This window comes from Trichosurus vulpecula, chromosome 7 (genome assembly GCF_011100635.1).
Source record: "Trichosurus vulpecula isolate mTriVul1 chromosome 7, mTriVul1.pri, whole genome shotgun sequence".
Classification (NCBI taxonomy): domain Eukaryota; kingdom Metazoa; phylum Chordata; class Mammalia; order Diprotodontia; family Phalangeridae; genus Trichosurus; species Trichosurus vulpecula.
Genome location: NC_050579.1, coordinates 124,129,731 through 124,145,399, shown reverse-complemented (window position 1 = coordinate 124,145,399; position 15,669 = coordinate 124,129,731).

Below are 15,669 nucleotides of genomic sequence, written 5' to 3'. Positions count from 1 at the left end.
TTTACCTTTCCTCAGAACATGTTGACTTAATAGAGCAAAGAATCAATTGTCATCTTTATCATCAATTAATATTTATTAGATACCTACAGGGAGCATGATGTCTGCTGTCATCAGCAATAGCACCACTGTGAATTACCAACAAGAAGAGAAGGAGCACGTACCATCAAATCCTGTGAAGCAAATTGCCTATAGTTACTAATAGTCAGTAAATCCTTTCCTTCAATCAATCAATAAACATTTATTCAGCACCTGTTATGTGCCAAGCACTGTGCCAAGCGTTTGAGATATAAAAAGAGGCAAAACAGTCGCTAGCCTTAAAGACCTTACAATCTAAATATTCCTAAATATCTCCAAGGGCAGATAGTTGGTGCAGTGGAGAGAATGCCAGGCCTAGACTCCTCTTCTTGAGTTCAAATCTAGCTTCAGACACTAGCTGTGTGACTCTGGGCAAGTCACTTAACTCTGTTTGCCTTAGTTCCTCACCTGTCAAACAAACCAGAGAAGGAAATGCAAACCACTCCAGAGTCTTTGCCAAGAAAACCTCAAATGGGGTCACAAAGAGTTGGGCAGAACTGCAAAAGAATTGAACAACAAATACCTCCAGGGTCTCTGATTTAAACTGACTTTTGGACTCAGTACCCTGAATATCTCCCTTTGACAGCCCAGTATGTTATATTGGCCCAGAACCAATACAGACACAGACCCTAGTGTAGGCTAAGCTGACCTTGAGATTGTTTGATATCTCACTGAACTTTCTTCTACACTTTCCCTTCGAAGCCTCCCAAACACTGATCTTACTCTGGCGATGCATGCATCAACTTCATTATCAGTGTGTACATCCCTAGAAAGTATACTGCCAAGGTAAGTGAACTTATCCACAGCATTCACAACTTTTCCATTTGTCATAAGCAGTGGTTACACTTATGGGTGATGTGGTGCTGGCTGATGGAACACCTGTTTTTTGGTGTTGATTGTTATGCCAAAATTAGCACAAGCAGCAGAGAACTATCCATATTTTGTTGCATCTCAGCTTCAGAGGTTGCATTGGGTGCACAATCATCTGCAAACAAAAAAAGCACCCACCAACACTCCCTCCACTTTGGTCTTGGTGTGAGAGAGAAGAAGTATTAGACTGACTACCAAATTGAAGGTCTACAGAGACGTAGTGCTGACCTCATTGTTGTATGCCTATGAAACCTGGACAGCCTACCAGTGCCATGCTAAGAAACTGAATCACTTCCATTTAAATTGTCTTGGGAAGATCCTGAAGATCAGCTGGCAGGATAAGGTACAAGACACTGAGGTCCTTTCTCAAACTAAAAGGCCAAGTATTCAAACTCTACTGCAGAGAGCGCAACTATGATGGGCTGGCTACGTTGTTCAAATGACAAATGTACACTTGCCAAAAAGACTATTTTATGGAGAACTCACACAAGGCAAGCACTCGCATAGTGGTCAGAAAAAGCAGTACAAGGACACTCAAGATCTCTCTTAAGAACTTTGGAATTGATTGTGCAATATGGGAGACATTGGCACAGGACCGGCCAGCATGGCATGTCCTCATCAGAGAAGGTTCTGTGCTCTACAAGCAAAACAATGAAAGTAGCTTAAAAGAAATGTGAGATGTCGAAATTTAGAGAATCCACCCCAAATGTTCACATGGTCTATTTGTGCCTGATCTGTGGTAGAGCCTTCTGAATGAAAGAATGAAGGACAACAATCAACCAACTTCTATACCTCATGGGCAAGACTTTCTGGTTCCTCTCTGGATTTTGACTATTACTTAGGTGTTTAGTGGTACTAGTATTTTTTTCCTTGCGCCTTCAGCACTATCACCAGACTCCCATCTCTCCACATCATTTATTTCCCTAAGACAGCTGGGCTCTCCTACTGGAGAGAATGACACCTAATCCTCTGTGAGGATTGTGTAAAGAATAGAAGTGTAATATAGAATTGGTCGGGCAGCTAGGTGGTGCAGTGGATAGAGCACGGGCCTGGGGTGAGGAAGACTCATTTTTGTGAGTTCAAATCCAGCCTGAGACACTTATTAGCTAGGTGACCCTGGATAAGTCACTTAAGTCCATTTGCTTCAGTTTCCTCATCTGTAAAATGAGCTGGAGAAGAAAATGGGAAACCAATCTTTGGGAAGCATCTTCGTATTTTATCTTTGCATCAGTATCTTTGGAAAGAAAACCTCAAATGTGGTCACAAAGAGTCAGGCATGACAGAAAGATGACTGAACAACAACAAAAATAGAATTAATTAGTGCCATGCTCTCTCAGTTCTGATACTTTTTTCTCCCTCTTAGGAAGATTGCACAAATGTTTTCATCTGATGCATTGGAATCCTCAGAGTCTATAACACTGTCTGGTGTTATAGGTAAAACAATATTATCACAAGGCTCTTCTGTCTTTTAAAGCAATAAATCTTCTCAGACCAAGATAGATAGACCTGCTATACAATAGAAATCTGAAATATGCTTAAGAAATACCCCAGGAATGATTTAGTTACAGTCCATAAACCTTATGACAGGCTAGCATACACTTTGCCTCTGAATGAACAAATTCCACAACCCCTCCTAAAATTTTGGCTACAGTACTCCACTAGTCTGCAGTCCCCCGCTTCTGTGCCAATGAAACGTTGATCTCTTTTACTCTGGTGTTTGTTCTTGCCGTGTGTCATTTTCCGTGTGTAGTAGAAACCAAGAATGAAACTGGTACATGAAATGTGGCCGGATAAACTAAGAGACATCTGCAGTCACTGCAGCGGCCTCCTGGCATCCTCCCCATTCTAAACGCCTTCTTTCCTTCCTGAGGGTGTCTCCATGTACTCTGAGCTGCCAGTGCTACTGCCAATGCCCTCTACTGTCCAGTGGCAAAAAGGACAGAATCTGCACTCATGGATTGGGAGATACTCTGAGCAATTTCGTGAAGAGAAAAAAGAGAATGAAAATCACTTGCGCAAAAACTTGGTTTTCCAAATTTTACTTCACAATAACTGAGTTTCAAACATTTTAAAATAGGGACTTGTAATGAAATGTTGAGAGGCTTTCTGGCTCCTGGCACTTTGCTAATAGAAAGCATACACCATTAAGCTAACATTTTGTTCCTTGACCAAAGAGGAAAACAAAGCTGTTTAAAATAATAATTTAAAAAAAAACCTGGAAGGCCCATCTTCCAAAAGTCTTAATATCTCTCAAGTACCTCTAACCAGAGCTAATTAGAGGTTTATGAGAGCCTGGCCTTCCTGAAGGTTCAGCTCAGGTTATTTAGCCAATAGATTACTTGTTGACTTCTGGCAACAATAGGTTCATTAGGAATTTTCCCCTCAGTTTAAAGCAATTATCCTTTTTTTTTTCTTTTTGCTGGTGTGTCTCCTATTTTGACTGGCTGAGGTTAGGTTAGACAGTAAGAACCGGACAGCCGTGAGGTGCCAGGTTGCTGCTGGAGATCAGCATTGACAGATTGTTGAAAAGTTATTAGCCTGACGTTTTAACAGCCTGGAACGGGATAGAAATCTGCTCTTTCATTGGAAAAGCTTAGAAAGAAAACATGAGCTCAAAGTGAGATCAGCCCCAGTACCAGATCGGCTGTCCTATGGTCACAAGAGTTCCAGGGGCTACTACATCGTTTAAAGATTAAGCCCCTCTGTGCCACCCACACAGCAGAGAAAATGAAGAGTCTGTACTTCAGCTACTGTAAAAGAGACAAACCAGAAAAAGCATTCACCAGGAGCGGGGGTAGCGGGGGGAGAATTGTGATGTGTTCAACACGATGGTGCTAACAGTTTGAGCAGTAGCAGAAACCAGCTTCACATATGGTCCCAGCAGGATGTTTTAGTGGGAATTCTATTTTCCTTGGCTATCCAGTAGCTAAAACTGGGAGAAGGGAGGAGGAAAAAATTGCTATGATCTCAGACTTGTTTGTGGGTGGGAGTAGATGGAAGAGCCAAGGATCTATAGCCTTGGCTTATCTGCAACCTGTTCATTTTTGTCTTATTTTAATTTTTTTGTGTGTCTCAACACTAGAAAATTCACCAGGAAAAAATACTTGTGTAAATGCTGCTGTTCTTGTTCAGCCTTTTCAGTCATATCCAACTCTTAGTGACCTTATTTGGGGTTTTCTTGGCAAAGATACTGGAGTGGCTTGCCATGTCTTTCTCCGGCTTATTTTACAGATGAGGAAACTGAGTTAAATGGGATTAAGTGACTTGCCCAGGATCACACATCTAGTAAGTGTCTGAGGCCAGATTTGAACACAGGAAGAAGAATCTTTCTGACTCTGGGCCTGGCACTCTATCCAATGTGCCATGTAAATACTCACTAGCTTATTCTTTCCCTATATCTCTTTTCCCATCTTTCCTCCTTATTCCCTGACTGGTTGTCACATTATCTAAGAATCCTCCATTCAAGGTAAACATTTTTCTTGAACTGCCTCAGACTAAATCGATACTTTCCCCATCCTGAGGGTTATAAACTCTTCAGAATCCTCATACAGGTTTTAATTTAGTCAGAACCACACAGAGGAGGGGAAGTAGAAGCAGCATTGACCCAGGTATTTCTTCCAGTTTTCATTTTCTGTGCCAAGATACCACCCTGGGCAATTGTCACCATTTCAAGGGCCAGGCCTGAACTTGTGGGAAGTTATTTTTTTTATGTGGGAAAGTGGTCTCATGGAAGAGAATATTTCCTAGATTCATAATGTAACCTCAGATTTTATCTATATGTTAGATCACTTCAATAATGTGGCATTGGTGTGACCAGAGAAGCTCCCTGATCTGCTGTCCAGGGGAACCTCCCATGGAAATGGGCATGAGGCCTACGGCTACATGGAGAAGTACATATGCTGAGGCCTCTGGTTTTAGTATGGTAAAGAGAAAAGAGTACTGGCCTGTCCAAAGACCTGGGTTCTAGCCTTCCAGTTTTATTCTATTGATTACTAGTTTAGTTCCTTGTTTCTAAATAAGGATAATCATATTTTCCCTACCCACTTCAAATGGTTACTGCGAGACTCTTAATAGATACATAAAGGTGACTACATAAAAGTGGTTTGTCAGTTGTAAAACTCTGGACCCAGGTAAAGTGTTATTGTAGCATGAGGGATGGCTTTGTGATTTTATTAGTATTTCTTGTTGTTTAATTGTTTCAGTTGTGTCTGACTTCCTTTCATGTCCCCATTTGTGGGTTTTCTTGGAAGAGATACTGGAGTGGTTTGCCATTTCCTTCTCCAATTTATTTTGCAGATGAGGAAACTGAGGCAAACAGGTTTAAGTGACTTGCCAGGGTCATATAGCCTACTAAATGTCTGAGGCCAGATTTGAAGTCAGGAAGAGGAGACTTCATGCCCCACTCTATCTACTCTGCCACCTTTAGTATGGGGAATTCTCAAATGAGCAAATGCCCTCTATTTTTGCAGGTTGGCACCTTTTATGTAATTTGTAGTCTTATAGTCTTGTCTAGGATACTGAGAGTTAAGTAACTTGCCTAGCATCACAGAGCCAATATGTGTCAGAGGAGGGACATGAACCCAGGTTTTCCTGGCTGTGAGGCCAGCTCTCTATCCATGACACCAAGCTGCCTGACTCAAAGTATTATTATAAGGCAATTTTTTTGAATGGAAGTATTAGAGAACAGGTAATCTTACTTTTAACAGAGATGCATCCAGCAGTAAACCTAATTTAAGGAATTTATGAAGTGTGTCTCTGATACACTTGAAGGAACAGAGCCATCATTTTTTCCTACTGCTCTAGCCAGCCAGAACAGACTTTCCATAGTAGATATTTTATGGCTAAATGCTCACAAGTAGTTAATAGTCTGACAGTGACCCCTTATTCCCTACCCTGCTGGGCTCCTCTGGACTTCACGATTCCCCCGGGGAACCTCATCATCCTGTAAGAGCATATCAACCCTAGGACTCATGCCTTGTTAGTGCCCCCTGCCCCTGTGGCCCCTTCCTCTCTTGGTTGGGAGACTGGATGATAGAGAGCCAAAAACTCCTCCCAGATCTTCCATTCAAAGAGGGTTCTCAGGACACCCATCTCTTCATTTCCATAGACTTTCCCCTCCAAGCCTCAGTACTTAATCATGTCCCAAGCATGATATCCTTCCCCACCCTTCCCCTCCTCTGCTTTTCAGCTTTCTGTTTTGGGTTTTCTCCCCCATTAGATTGTGAGTTTCTTGAGGGCAGGGACTGTTTTTTGCCTTTCTTTGTAGCTCCAGCTCTTAGCACTGTGCCTGGCACAGAGTAGGCACTTATTAAATGTCTATCAACTGACTGACTGACAATGGTGAGCCAATATCTCCAGGCTGAATAGATAGTATTTTGCTATGTTTATCCCTGATGGAGTGTAGCGACAATCTGTTAGCAGCTACTGTGCCTGTGTAAGACCAACAACAACAAGCACACAGAGGGCTGCCCGTACGGGTTCTTTGATCTGCTTTTCTAAGGAAAGCAACTTTAAGGGGTTAACAGCCTCAGTTTAATTAAACATACATATATCATTCACTTAGTTCAGGGGGAAAAGATCAGGCCCCTGAACTTCAAGGCAAATACAAACAGAAATTACAAACATCAACAGAAATACCTTATCTCATTCAAATCACAATTCATAGTTACCAGAGAAGTACCAACATCTAGTTGGGTAACAAAGCTGGGGGGCAGTTACAATGGCTTGCCAGAGTCTCAACACTCCTTCCATAAGTGAGCCCCAAAAGTCAAACACCAAGCTCCCCTCAATTATATTCTGTTCAGAGCCCTCAGGGCTCTGACCTTACCCAAGCTGGGTATATGAAAGTTCCCCATCCCCAGTATCACATCATACACAAGTCAATGACTCCTGATTGCCTCAGTGCTGAGAAATAGTTGAGAAATACTCCAAAACAAAGACAGCAAAAGGTTTCCCACCAATTCAAACAAAGGGGAGACTTGATAGTCTTAGCACCCAAAAAGGGAAGAAATCTGATTGCTCTAACTTGGGGATAGCCCCAAATTTAAATAAATAAATAAACTATTAGGCTGGGGACAAAATGGTAAACCATGAATGATCTACTAATTTTCCAATCCTAGTCAATAGCTGAGCAACTGTAGCTGTGTCAGCAGGCTACAGAGAGAGCCTCCACTAACTAAGCAAGGATTTCAATCCTTAGCTCTATTTGCTGCTGTGACTTGACAGTTGTTTCATGGACATAGCAACAAACTGTAGATGTTACCAGATGGAAAACTGTTATGGCATAAAAAGACCTGGCCTTGCAATCAGAAGCCCTGAGTTCGAGGCTTCAGCTCTGTCATTCCTTAGCCATGGGATGCTGAGCAATTCTATTCAACTTTATGAGCCTCAGTACTAAGTAATGGAATTGCACTAGATGACCATCTTTCAGGTCTGACATACTGTGATTCTAGAATCCTATGATATTCTGCAGAAAAAATGTGGGATACTTTAGTGGAAAGAACACAAGACTTGGAATCAGAAAACTTGAGTTTGAATTTTAGTTCTAACACTTAGCAGCTGTGCGACCTTAGATAATCCATATAGAGTCTATATTTCCTTTTCTGTAAATTGAAAATAATAATGTTAGTAATGCCTGACCTACCAATCTCACAAGGCTTCTATGACAGTCAGATGAGAGAGGACATGAAAATGTTTTGTAATCACCGAACCCAATAGACATTTATTCAGAATTTCACAAGTGGAAGACACGGTGCTAAGTATTTGGAATACAAACAGCCTGCCCTCAGAATAATCCCTGACCTCAATCAACAAATCAGGAAAGATTCATTAAGTATTTACTATATGCCAAGCAATCTGCTAGGTGCTGGGTATACAAAGATGAAAATAATACAACCCCCTGCCCTCAAGGTGCTTATATTCTAATGAAGGAAATCACATTTTATCTGAAAAGAAGCAAAGTCTAAGTGAGGAGAAAAGTATAGAAAAATAGAGTTGGAAATGATAAAGCTCTTTGAAGATGATTTAAAAAAACATTAAGAAAGCTTTGGGGAATGCTGTGTCTACAGGGAAGTGTAAGGCAGGGACACAGATGATGAGCTTACCAGATTTTCCAGGACCCTAGTATATTTTCCCATTCAGTTTTGTTTTGTTTTGAAATCTGTGTTAGAGTACAGCACGAGACCATTTAAATAGTGGAGTATTATTGGTAGCAATAGTAGTAGATACTTTTTCTTTAACTATATCATCTAAAAAGATTTCCTAAACTCTCAAGTGGTTTTTATTACCTATTGTGACTTCTAGTGTGGTGAAAATGATTGGAAAAATAGAATTCTTATAAGTGAAATTCGTTTGACTGAAAACTCTACTATAACAATTATATTTAGACAAATGAATGAAAGAAGTATCATGGCATAGGATAGGAGACCAGCTTTAAGAAAATGGTTCAAATCTTGCCTCTGACACATATTAGCTGTGTGACCCTGGGCAAATCTTTTAACTTCTAAGTGCTCTGGATAAGACCCTGAGATTCACACCAAATACTCTTCTGCATTGGTTTTCTAAACCAATGAAGTTAGATCTCCAACTCAAATGAGGTTTGCATTATTTCTTTATGACAGTAAATATTGCATTATTGTGCTCTTCGTAGATTTGCATTATTTTTATGACAGTAAAAAGAAATGATAGAGCAGGATGTTAATATCTCAGTGACCCAGGTTCAAAATACTAAAATGAGTCTTGACTCCCTTTTCTCCCTCCCACCCACGTCCAATCTTTTGCCCATCTCTGCCCGTTATTCCTCCATGATATCACTTTCAGTCACTCCTAGGCTCCCTTCATACTGCCCTTGCCATAGTCAGGACCTTCATCATCCCTCACCTGAATTACTATGATAGATTTTGGACTGGTTGTCCTACCTCCAATCTCTCCACTCTCCAGCTCACCTTTCACTCACCTTCCAGAATAATTTTCTTAATGCACAGACTAACCATATAATTAATCAACATACATTGTGTCTTTCCATTATGTATAAAATAAAATACAAACTCTTATAGAGTACTCCACAATTTATCCCCTTACTAGCCTATTAAATGTTGTTCCTTTTTAGAGATTCTTCACTTGTGCTAAATTGGATAGTGTGCCTTACTTGTGGTCAAGAAAACCCGAGCTGTATGACCCTGAGTAAATTTTCTCTGAGCCTCGTTATCTTCATCCATAAAGTGAGGAAGTTACACCCAATGACTTCTAAGATCTCTTCCAGCTTTAAATTCATAATCCTAAAATAATACTTGTTCCACCATTTAGTTCTACCTCCCTCCTTATCTCAGCCTTTCAGAATCCTTCTCTTCTTTAAGGCCCAACTCAGGGGCCATTGCTGGTTGGATTGACTCTTGTCTTGTTACTGGACTCTGATGACTGTGGAGGAGAGAGTGAAGCTGATGACTTTGCACATCTCTGCCTCATTTAAACCCAACGCACTTGCAAGTCAAGATATCACCCTCCTGATGTCATTGGTCCTCTTCCATAAAGAAGATTAAGCAACAACAAGGCCCAACTTGGGTGTATCTTGAAGACTTCCTGGCTCTCTCCCACTGAAAGCAGTCCCTTCTTTAAATTTGCATTAATCACTTTATTTGAATCTCTATTTTTCTCATCATACTTTGCCATGGACTATATTTATTTGTATATATGCTTTATCACCTCCAAGTAAGTAGTGCAGTGGATAAAGTGCCAGTTCGAACCTAGCCTCAGACACTTACTAGCTGTGTGACCCTGGGCAAGTCACTTAACCCTGTTTGCCTCAGTTTCCTCAACTGTAAAATAAGCTGGAGAAGGAAATGGAACATCGCTCCAGTATCTTTGCCAAAAAAACACTCCAAAAGGGGTCACAGATATGACTGAAGTGACTGAGCAAAAGCAAATTACAAGTTCCTTTAGGTCAGGTATTGTGTTCTTCATCTTTAAATCCCTAACAAGAATCAGAATGGTATGATGGCTAGAGAGCTGCCTTAAAGCTAGCAAGGTCAGGGTTCCATTCTTACCTCTTATATAGTTGTATGACTTTGGACTTAATCTCTCTATATTCTAGACAACTCTCCAAGATTTTAGGGTACATGGAAGGTGCTGATCTACAATGACAGAAGCCGTTTACTGTGTCAACAAAATCACAGCCTCAATCCTTATCCTTAGAACTTAGGATAAAACCATTATATTTGTTACATGCTTGTTGAATAAACGTGAATCCAAGCTGGCACTTAAAGGATGGTATTCTTATGAGAAAGCAACATTTGTAACCTAATTAGTGAAATTCCCTTTGCTTGAACAATTAGCATCAATTTTTATAAAATTTTTCAGCTATGTTTTCCCAGTACCAAGATGTCTTCATTGTTTTTCTACTTTGGGATCCCGGGATTAGCGTGAGCAATGAAGTAGCTAAGGGACATGTGGCAGTTCTGTCCCTGCTGTTAGACTGACTTTCATATGGAAGTATTTAAGGCAATGATCTCTTCTTATTCAGAATGATCAAGTCAATAGGTTTGAAACCCAACCTGTAGAATGTTTTTTTTCCTTAAGCGTGTGGTACAAATTTATGTTTTATTTGTACTTTTCCTCTTCTGAAAATTTCCATGAGACTTTAAAATGAATAGCAACCACTGTTTTAAAAAAGAAAGAATGAGAAGAGAATTAAGGAATGACTTATTCCTTCCCAGATTCTCCACGACCTGTCAGTTTTCCAGAAAAGCAACAAATATTTCTGTTAGCTTCCACACTAAACACTCTAACAAAGCTGTTTTTAAAAGCAAGAATTGTTCTAGTTTTGGTTCAACCCCAAACAGCACATATTGCAAAACGAGGAAAGGGGCAAGGCTTTTAAATAGCTAGCTTCATTCTGCATAAAACATTTACCTTTTACCCATTAACAGGAGCAAAATTTATTACCACAGAAAAAGCATCAAGAAACCACAAATGTGCTCTTGGAAAATACATTGTAAGTGCCATGCAAGTGAGACCCCACCCTCCCAAGGTGCACGGAGGCCTTCCTCACTGGCAGATTCATTTCGAGAGTGTTATTTGAAAGCCTTTAGAAAATAGAGAGAATTTCAGAAAGTCATTTGTAGCTAGGCATTGCCCAAAAGAAAAGGCAATTGCAAACTTATTAGGAAAGGGAGCTTTCAAATTATTTATTTCAGGAATGTTTCTTATACATTTTCCCAAAGAGAAAGTGGAAAGCAAATAACCTTAGTATTTTTTTTTATTTAGGATTTTTTTTGGCTTTTAAAATTCCTAGAGCAACTATTTCAATATCCAAAGTTTGATTTATTTATTTTCTTTTTGTTTCTTCTTTTTTAAATTGTTGTTGCAGAAAACAGCTGCTGAGACACTCTTACTATCAGAAAAGGGTATGACAGATCTATCTGTTGGTTAACTTCTCATTACAAAGGTGTCAGGCAAGACCAGTCAATTATAGACCTGAGGCATTACCATCCTCTCCACATGCTCAGTTTTTCTTTCCTTCTCCATCTTTCTGCCTTCTCTCCTCCTCTCATTACTCCCTTTGTTGAGAAAAGTAGTACCTTGTCCTAGGATACAGTACATTCATGGTGGTTTGGGATGCAGTGGAAAGAGTACTGGATTTGGCCTCAAACAACCTGGGTTTGAATCCCAGCTCTGCCACTTTGCAATATATTCTCTTCTTGGACACTGCCAATGCTCTGTGTACACCCTCATCTCACTCCCGGGTTACTGTAACAGTCTGATGATGGATCTACCTGCGTCAAGTCACTTCCCACTCCAATCCATCCTCCATGAAGCCACCAAAGTGATTTTCCTAAAATGCAGATCTGATAGTGTTACCCCCTCCCTCTCCTACCACTCAATAAACTCCACTGGCTCCCTATTGCCTCCAGGATCAAATACAAAATCTTCTGGCATTCAAAGCCCTTCATAACCTACTTCTCTCACCTTTCCAGTCTTTTACATGTTATTCCCCACCATTTACTCTTCCATCCAGGAATGTTGGCCACTTCCGCTGTTCTACAATCAAAACATTCCATCTCTCGGCTCCAGGCATTTTCTCTGGCTGCCCACCCCCCAACCGCGTCATGCATGGAATGCTCTCCCTCCTCATCTCTGCCTATTGGCTTCCCTGGTTTCCTTCAAGCCCCAGCTAAAATCCCATCTCTTTCAAAAATCCATTTCCGACCCTTCTTAGTTCTCGCACCTTTTCTCTTTTCATTATTTCCTATTTATTAATTATTTCCTATTTATCTTTCCTATTCATGCTTGTTTTCTCCTCCTTTAGACTATAAGCTCCTTGAGGGCAGGAGCTAACTTTCCTTGTTTTTGTATGCCCAGCATTTACCACAGCATCTGGCAATCAATCAACCAACAAACATTTATTAAGCACCTAGATGTGCCTAACACATATTGACTTTATTGACTGACTTTAGGCAAGTCAAGTTATATCTGTAGACTTTAATTTCCTAATCTGGTAAATAAGGAAGTTTGGCTGAAAGACTTCTGAGGTTCTTTTCCCACCTATCCCCTTGTGTCTACACAAACAAAAGTGAAGCAAAGTCATTTTTCTCAGAAATCTGATTTAGTGCAATCAAGACCTGGGGAGTCTGTTAATGTACTCATTCTAACTCTACCTCTTACTTACTCCATGGTCATAGGTAAATCATTTAACTTATTTGGGTCTCAGTTTCCTCTCTGTTGAATGGAGATAATATCTTCCCAACCTACACAGTTCTAGTGATGAAATAAAATTTAAAAAGCAAACTTGTTTTAAAAGTGGAAAAGTCCCTTATCCCTGTAAAGTATTATTATCAATTAAGAAAAGTTAGATAGGTACGAATAAGAATACTTCTATATTTAAACTAACAAGGTTCAGGGCCTTAATTATCCAGATAGTTGCCTAAGCTTTTTCCCCCCATTTTTCTTGTGTTGACTCCACTCAACAAAGTTCCCAAAACCAAGGCAATAAAAACATGGAAGGGAGAGCTGAAGTGAAACTCAGAAGCCATATATTCCATCTGAGAGGAATAGACACTAATTGTCTATGTCTTACTGGTCATCTATTAAAAGTTCAGATCTGCTTCCTTCCTTCGCTCCCTCACTGGGACTTCTGCTCAACACTTAGGTTTAGAATTTGGCAGTCAGAATTTGGTAGACTTCTATCATCTCATCTGACTTTCCATTATGGCACATTCTAGAGTCTTCTATTGTTCTGAGCCAAGGTTGCAGCCCCAGCTAATCTCCTAACTTGGATCATGCCCCTGAGTTGCACAGCAAGGGTGAGGCCATTCTAGGTCTGGCAGCTGATGGGCTAGCACAGCTTTGACTTGAGCAAATGCCAGGATTGATGAGAAAAGAGGCTGGAAAGAATCTGGTTACTGTGATGGCTGCAAAGCAATCAGATTCCCTTCAGGGCATTGCATGAAAATCTGTTACCGTCATCAGGTAACTTTATAACACAATGCATTCACAGGACAGGAACTCGTTAGGAGATGGGCAACCACTTCTACAGCTCCTGTGGCCGTGGAAGAGAAGACTACCTTTATTCGGAGCAGCAATTCACCCCAACTCCCCCTTAGCTTGACTGTTCAGTGAACCTGAGAAGGAAAGGAATGCTGAGGAATGCATGTTCCTCGAATGTTGTAGAAGCTGCTCTCAGATTTCTTCATTTGTCTGAATTACAGCATGAGCCATCTCTACATCTCTCAACACCCACAGTGCTCTGAAAGATCAGTTACTTAATTCGGCGCTTAGCATTTCAGAATCCCATACGGCTACTAGCAGCCCATACTGACCTTGCAGTAAAGAGGGGCTCAAAGGGCCTAAGAGGGGAGACCACCAGAAAAGGAGACCTCCTTATTTTGCAATTCATAGAAAGTAAAGGGCTCCTCCTGAAATTTTCCCTTGTTGAGCCAAAATATGACCATCCAGTGCTCCCTATTATCATTTTACCAAGGAATTGAAAAAATGGTTAAAAAAAAAATTCTTGATTTGTTCCTATCTGGAACAGAATAAATTACTTTTTTTTTTAAAAAAAATGATAGTTCTTTTAAGTCAGAAAGGCATAAATTAGTGGAAGAAATAATTTGATAAATAGATCTTAGTGATCCCAAAAGGGTTTTAAGCACTTAACACACCACCCAAAAAGAAGCACTTTACTCTGTCCCTGGAAATAAGATCAGACTCAGTGGGTCATTAATCTTCATCTACTCCCCACGACTTGCTTATGTGGCACACATTAGTATCTCCATTTTACAAATGAGAAAAATGGAGCATAAAGAGATCAAATAACCTGATGAGCAAAAAAAAAATTCATACTAGGTCAGTGGAGGAGCTGGAAATAAAACCCAGATGATTGACTCCAGCCTGTGTTTCTGAAGGCCTCCTTGCCAGTATGACCCCAAATAAATTGCCACTCTTCTCTCTCCACTATTCCCTTTGTTGGACTGGGCCTTTTTGGCCCCTGGCTCCTGGTTGCTTTCTCTGACTCCAGTCTCGGAAAAAAAGATTCAGGAAAAATGGAAGTTCAATTTCCCATCTGTCTTTGTGCATAGCAGACACCAAAGATTTGTCAGATTTAATTTAATCTGTAAAATCCCTTTTGCCCCTAAATTTCTTACAGTAGAAAAGCTTCACAGATTGTATACATAGAATGATAATTTTCACTTTCCACAGATTTTGATCCTGGCTTTGTTTCTCATACACTATAGTTGGTAACTTCCTTTTAAAACTAATTATCATAAATCCCTTTATACTTGCTAACGAGGTGATAAGTGCTGTTGTTTCTACACTAAGGAAGGACTACAAGTACCCATTAAATTTGGCATTCTCTACATTCAGCCTTACCTTCAGGGGCCCCACCCTAGTTATAGCTCTGGCTATATTCCAAAATTTGACCTGTAATTCAGTCGTTTGGAACTCACACCATATTTTTGCCCATAGAAACTATGTCATTAGTAATGTTGAGGTTTCTAAACTAACTCACAAAAGCCTGTTTGGTCTATGGTGTAACTGAGCCACTTCATGAATAATACTACAAAACTCATTACACTAGAGGTTTTATAATACCAATAATACAGTGATGAGAGGCATGTGGCATAATGGCCAAAAACTAGAAATTTCTCAGTTCTGCCTTGGACGCATAATTCTCTGTGTTACTCTGTGCAATTCACTTAACCTCTAGGTGCAATCTAGACAAGTGTGTAAGGCCATAAGTTCCAGAAATTAATAATAATAGCTAACATAAGGCACTTAACCAAGTGCTTTATTATTATCACCATTTTACAGATGAGGAAACTGAGGCAGGCAACTAGATTAAGTCACTTGCCAGGGTCACAGAGCTAGAAAACATCTGAGGCCAGATTTATATTCAGGTCTTTTTAACTCCAGGCCCAGCAAAATTTCTACAACACTACCAAGCTGCCTTCATTGGAAGATGGAGTTTCTTCCTCTGGGAGTTCCCTATACCAAGTACAGGGAGTGACTAGGGGTCAATCAAAGCACAGCACAATTTCCTAAATGCAATCTATCTTGCTGTCACTCTTCTCTTCAATTCTGAGTTAAGCACATTATTCTTTTTCAGTTTCTTTCCAAAAATTCATACCACTGGATGAGATTTATCATCTGTCTTTCCTACCAAATATTGTAATCTGGACCACAGGAATTGTTCATCTCTCAAATATTATATTTTCTTCATCCAGTACAATG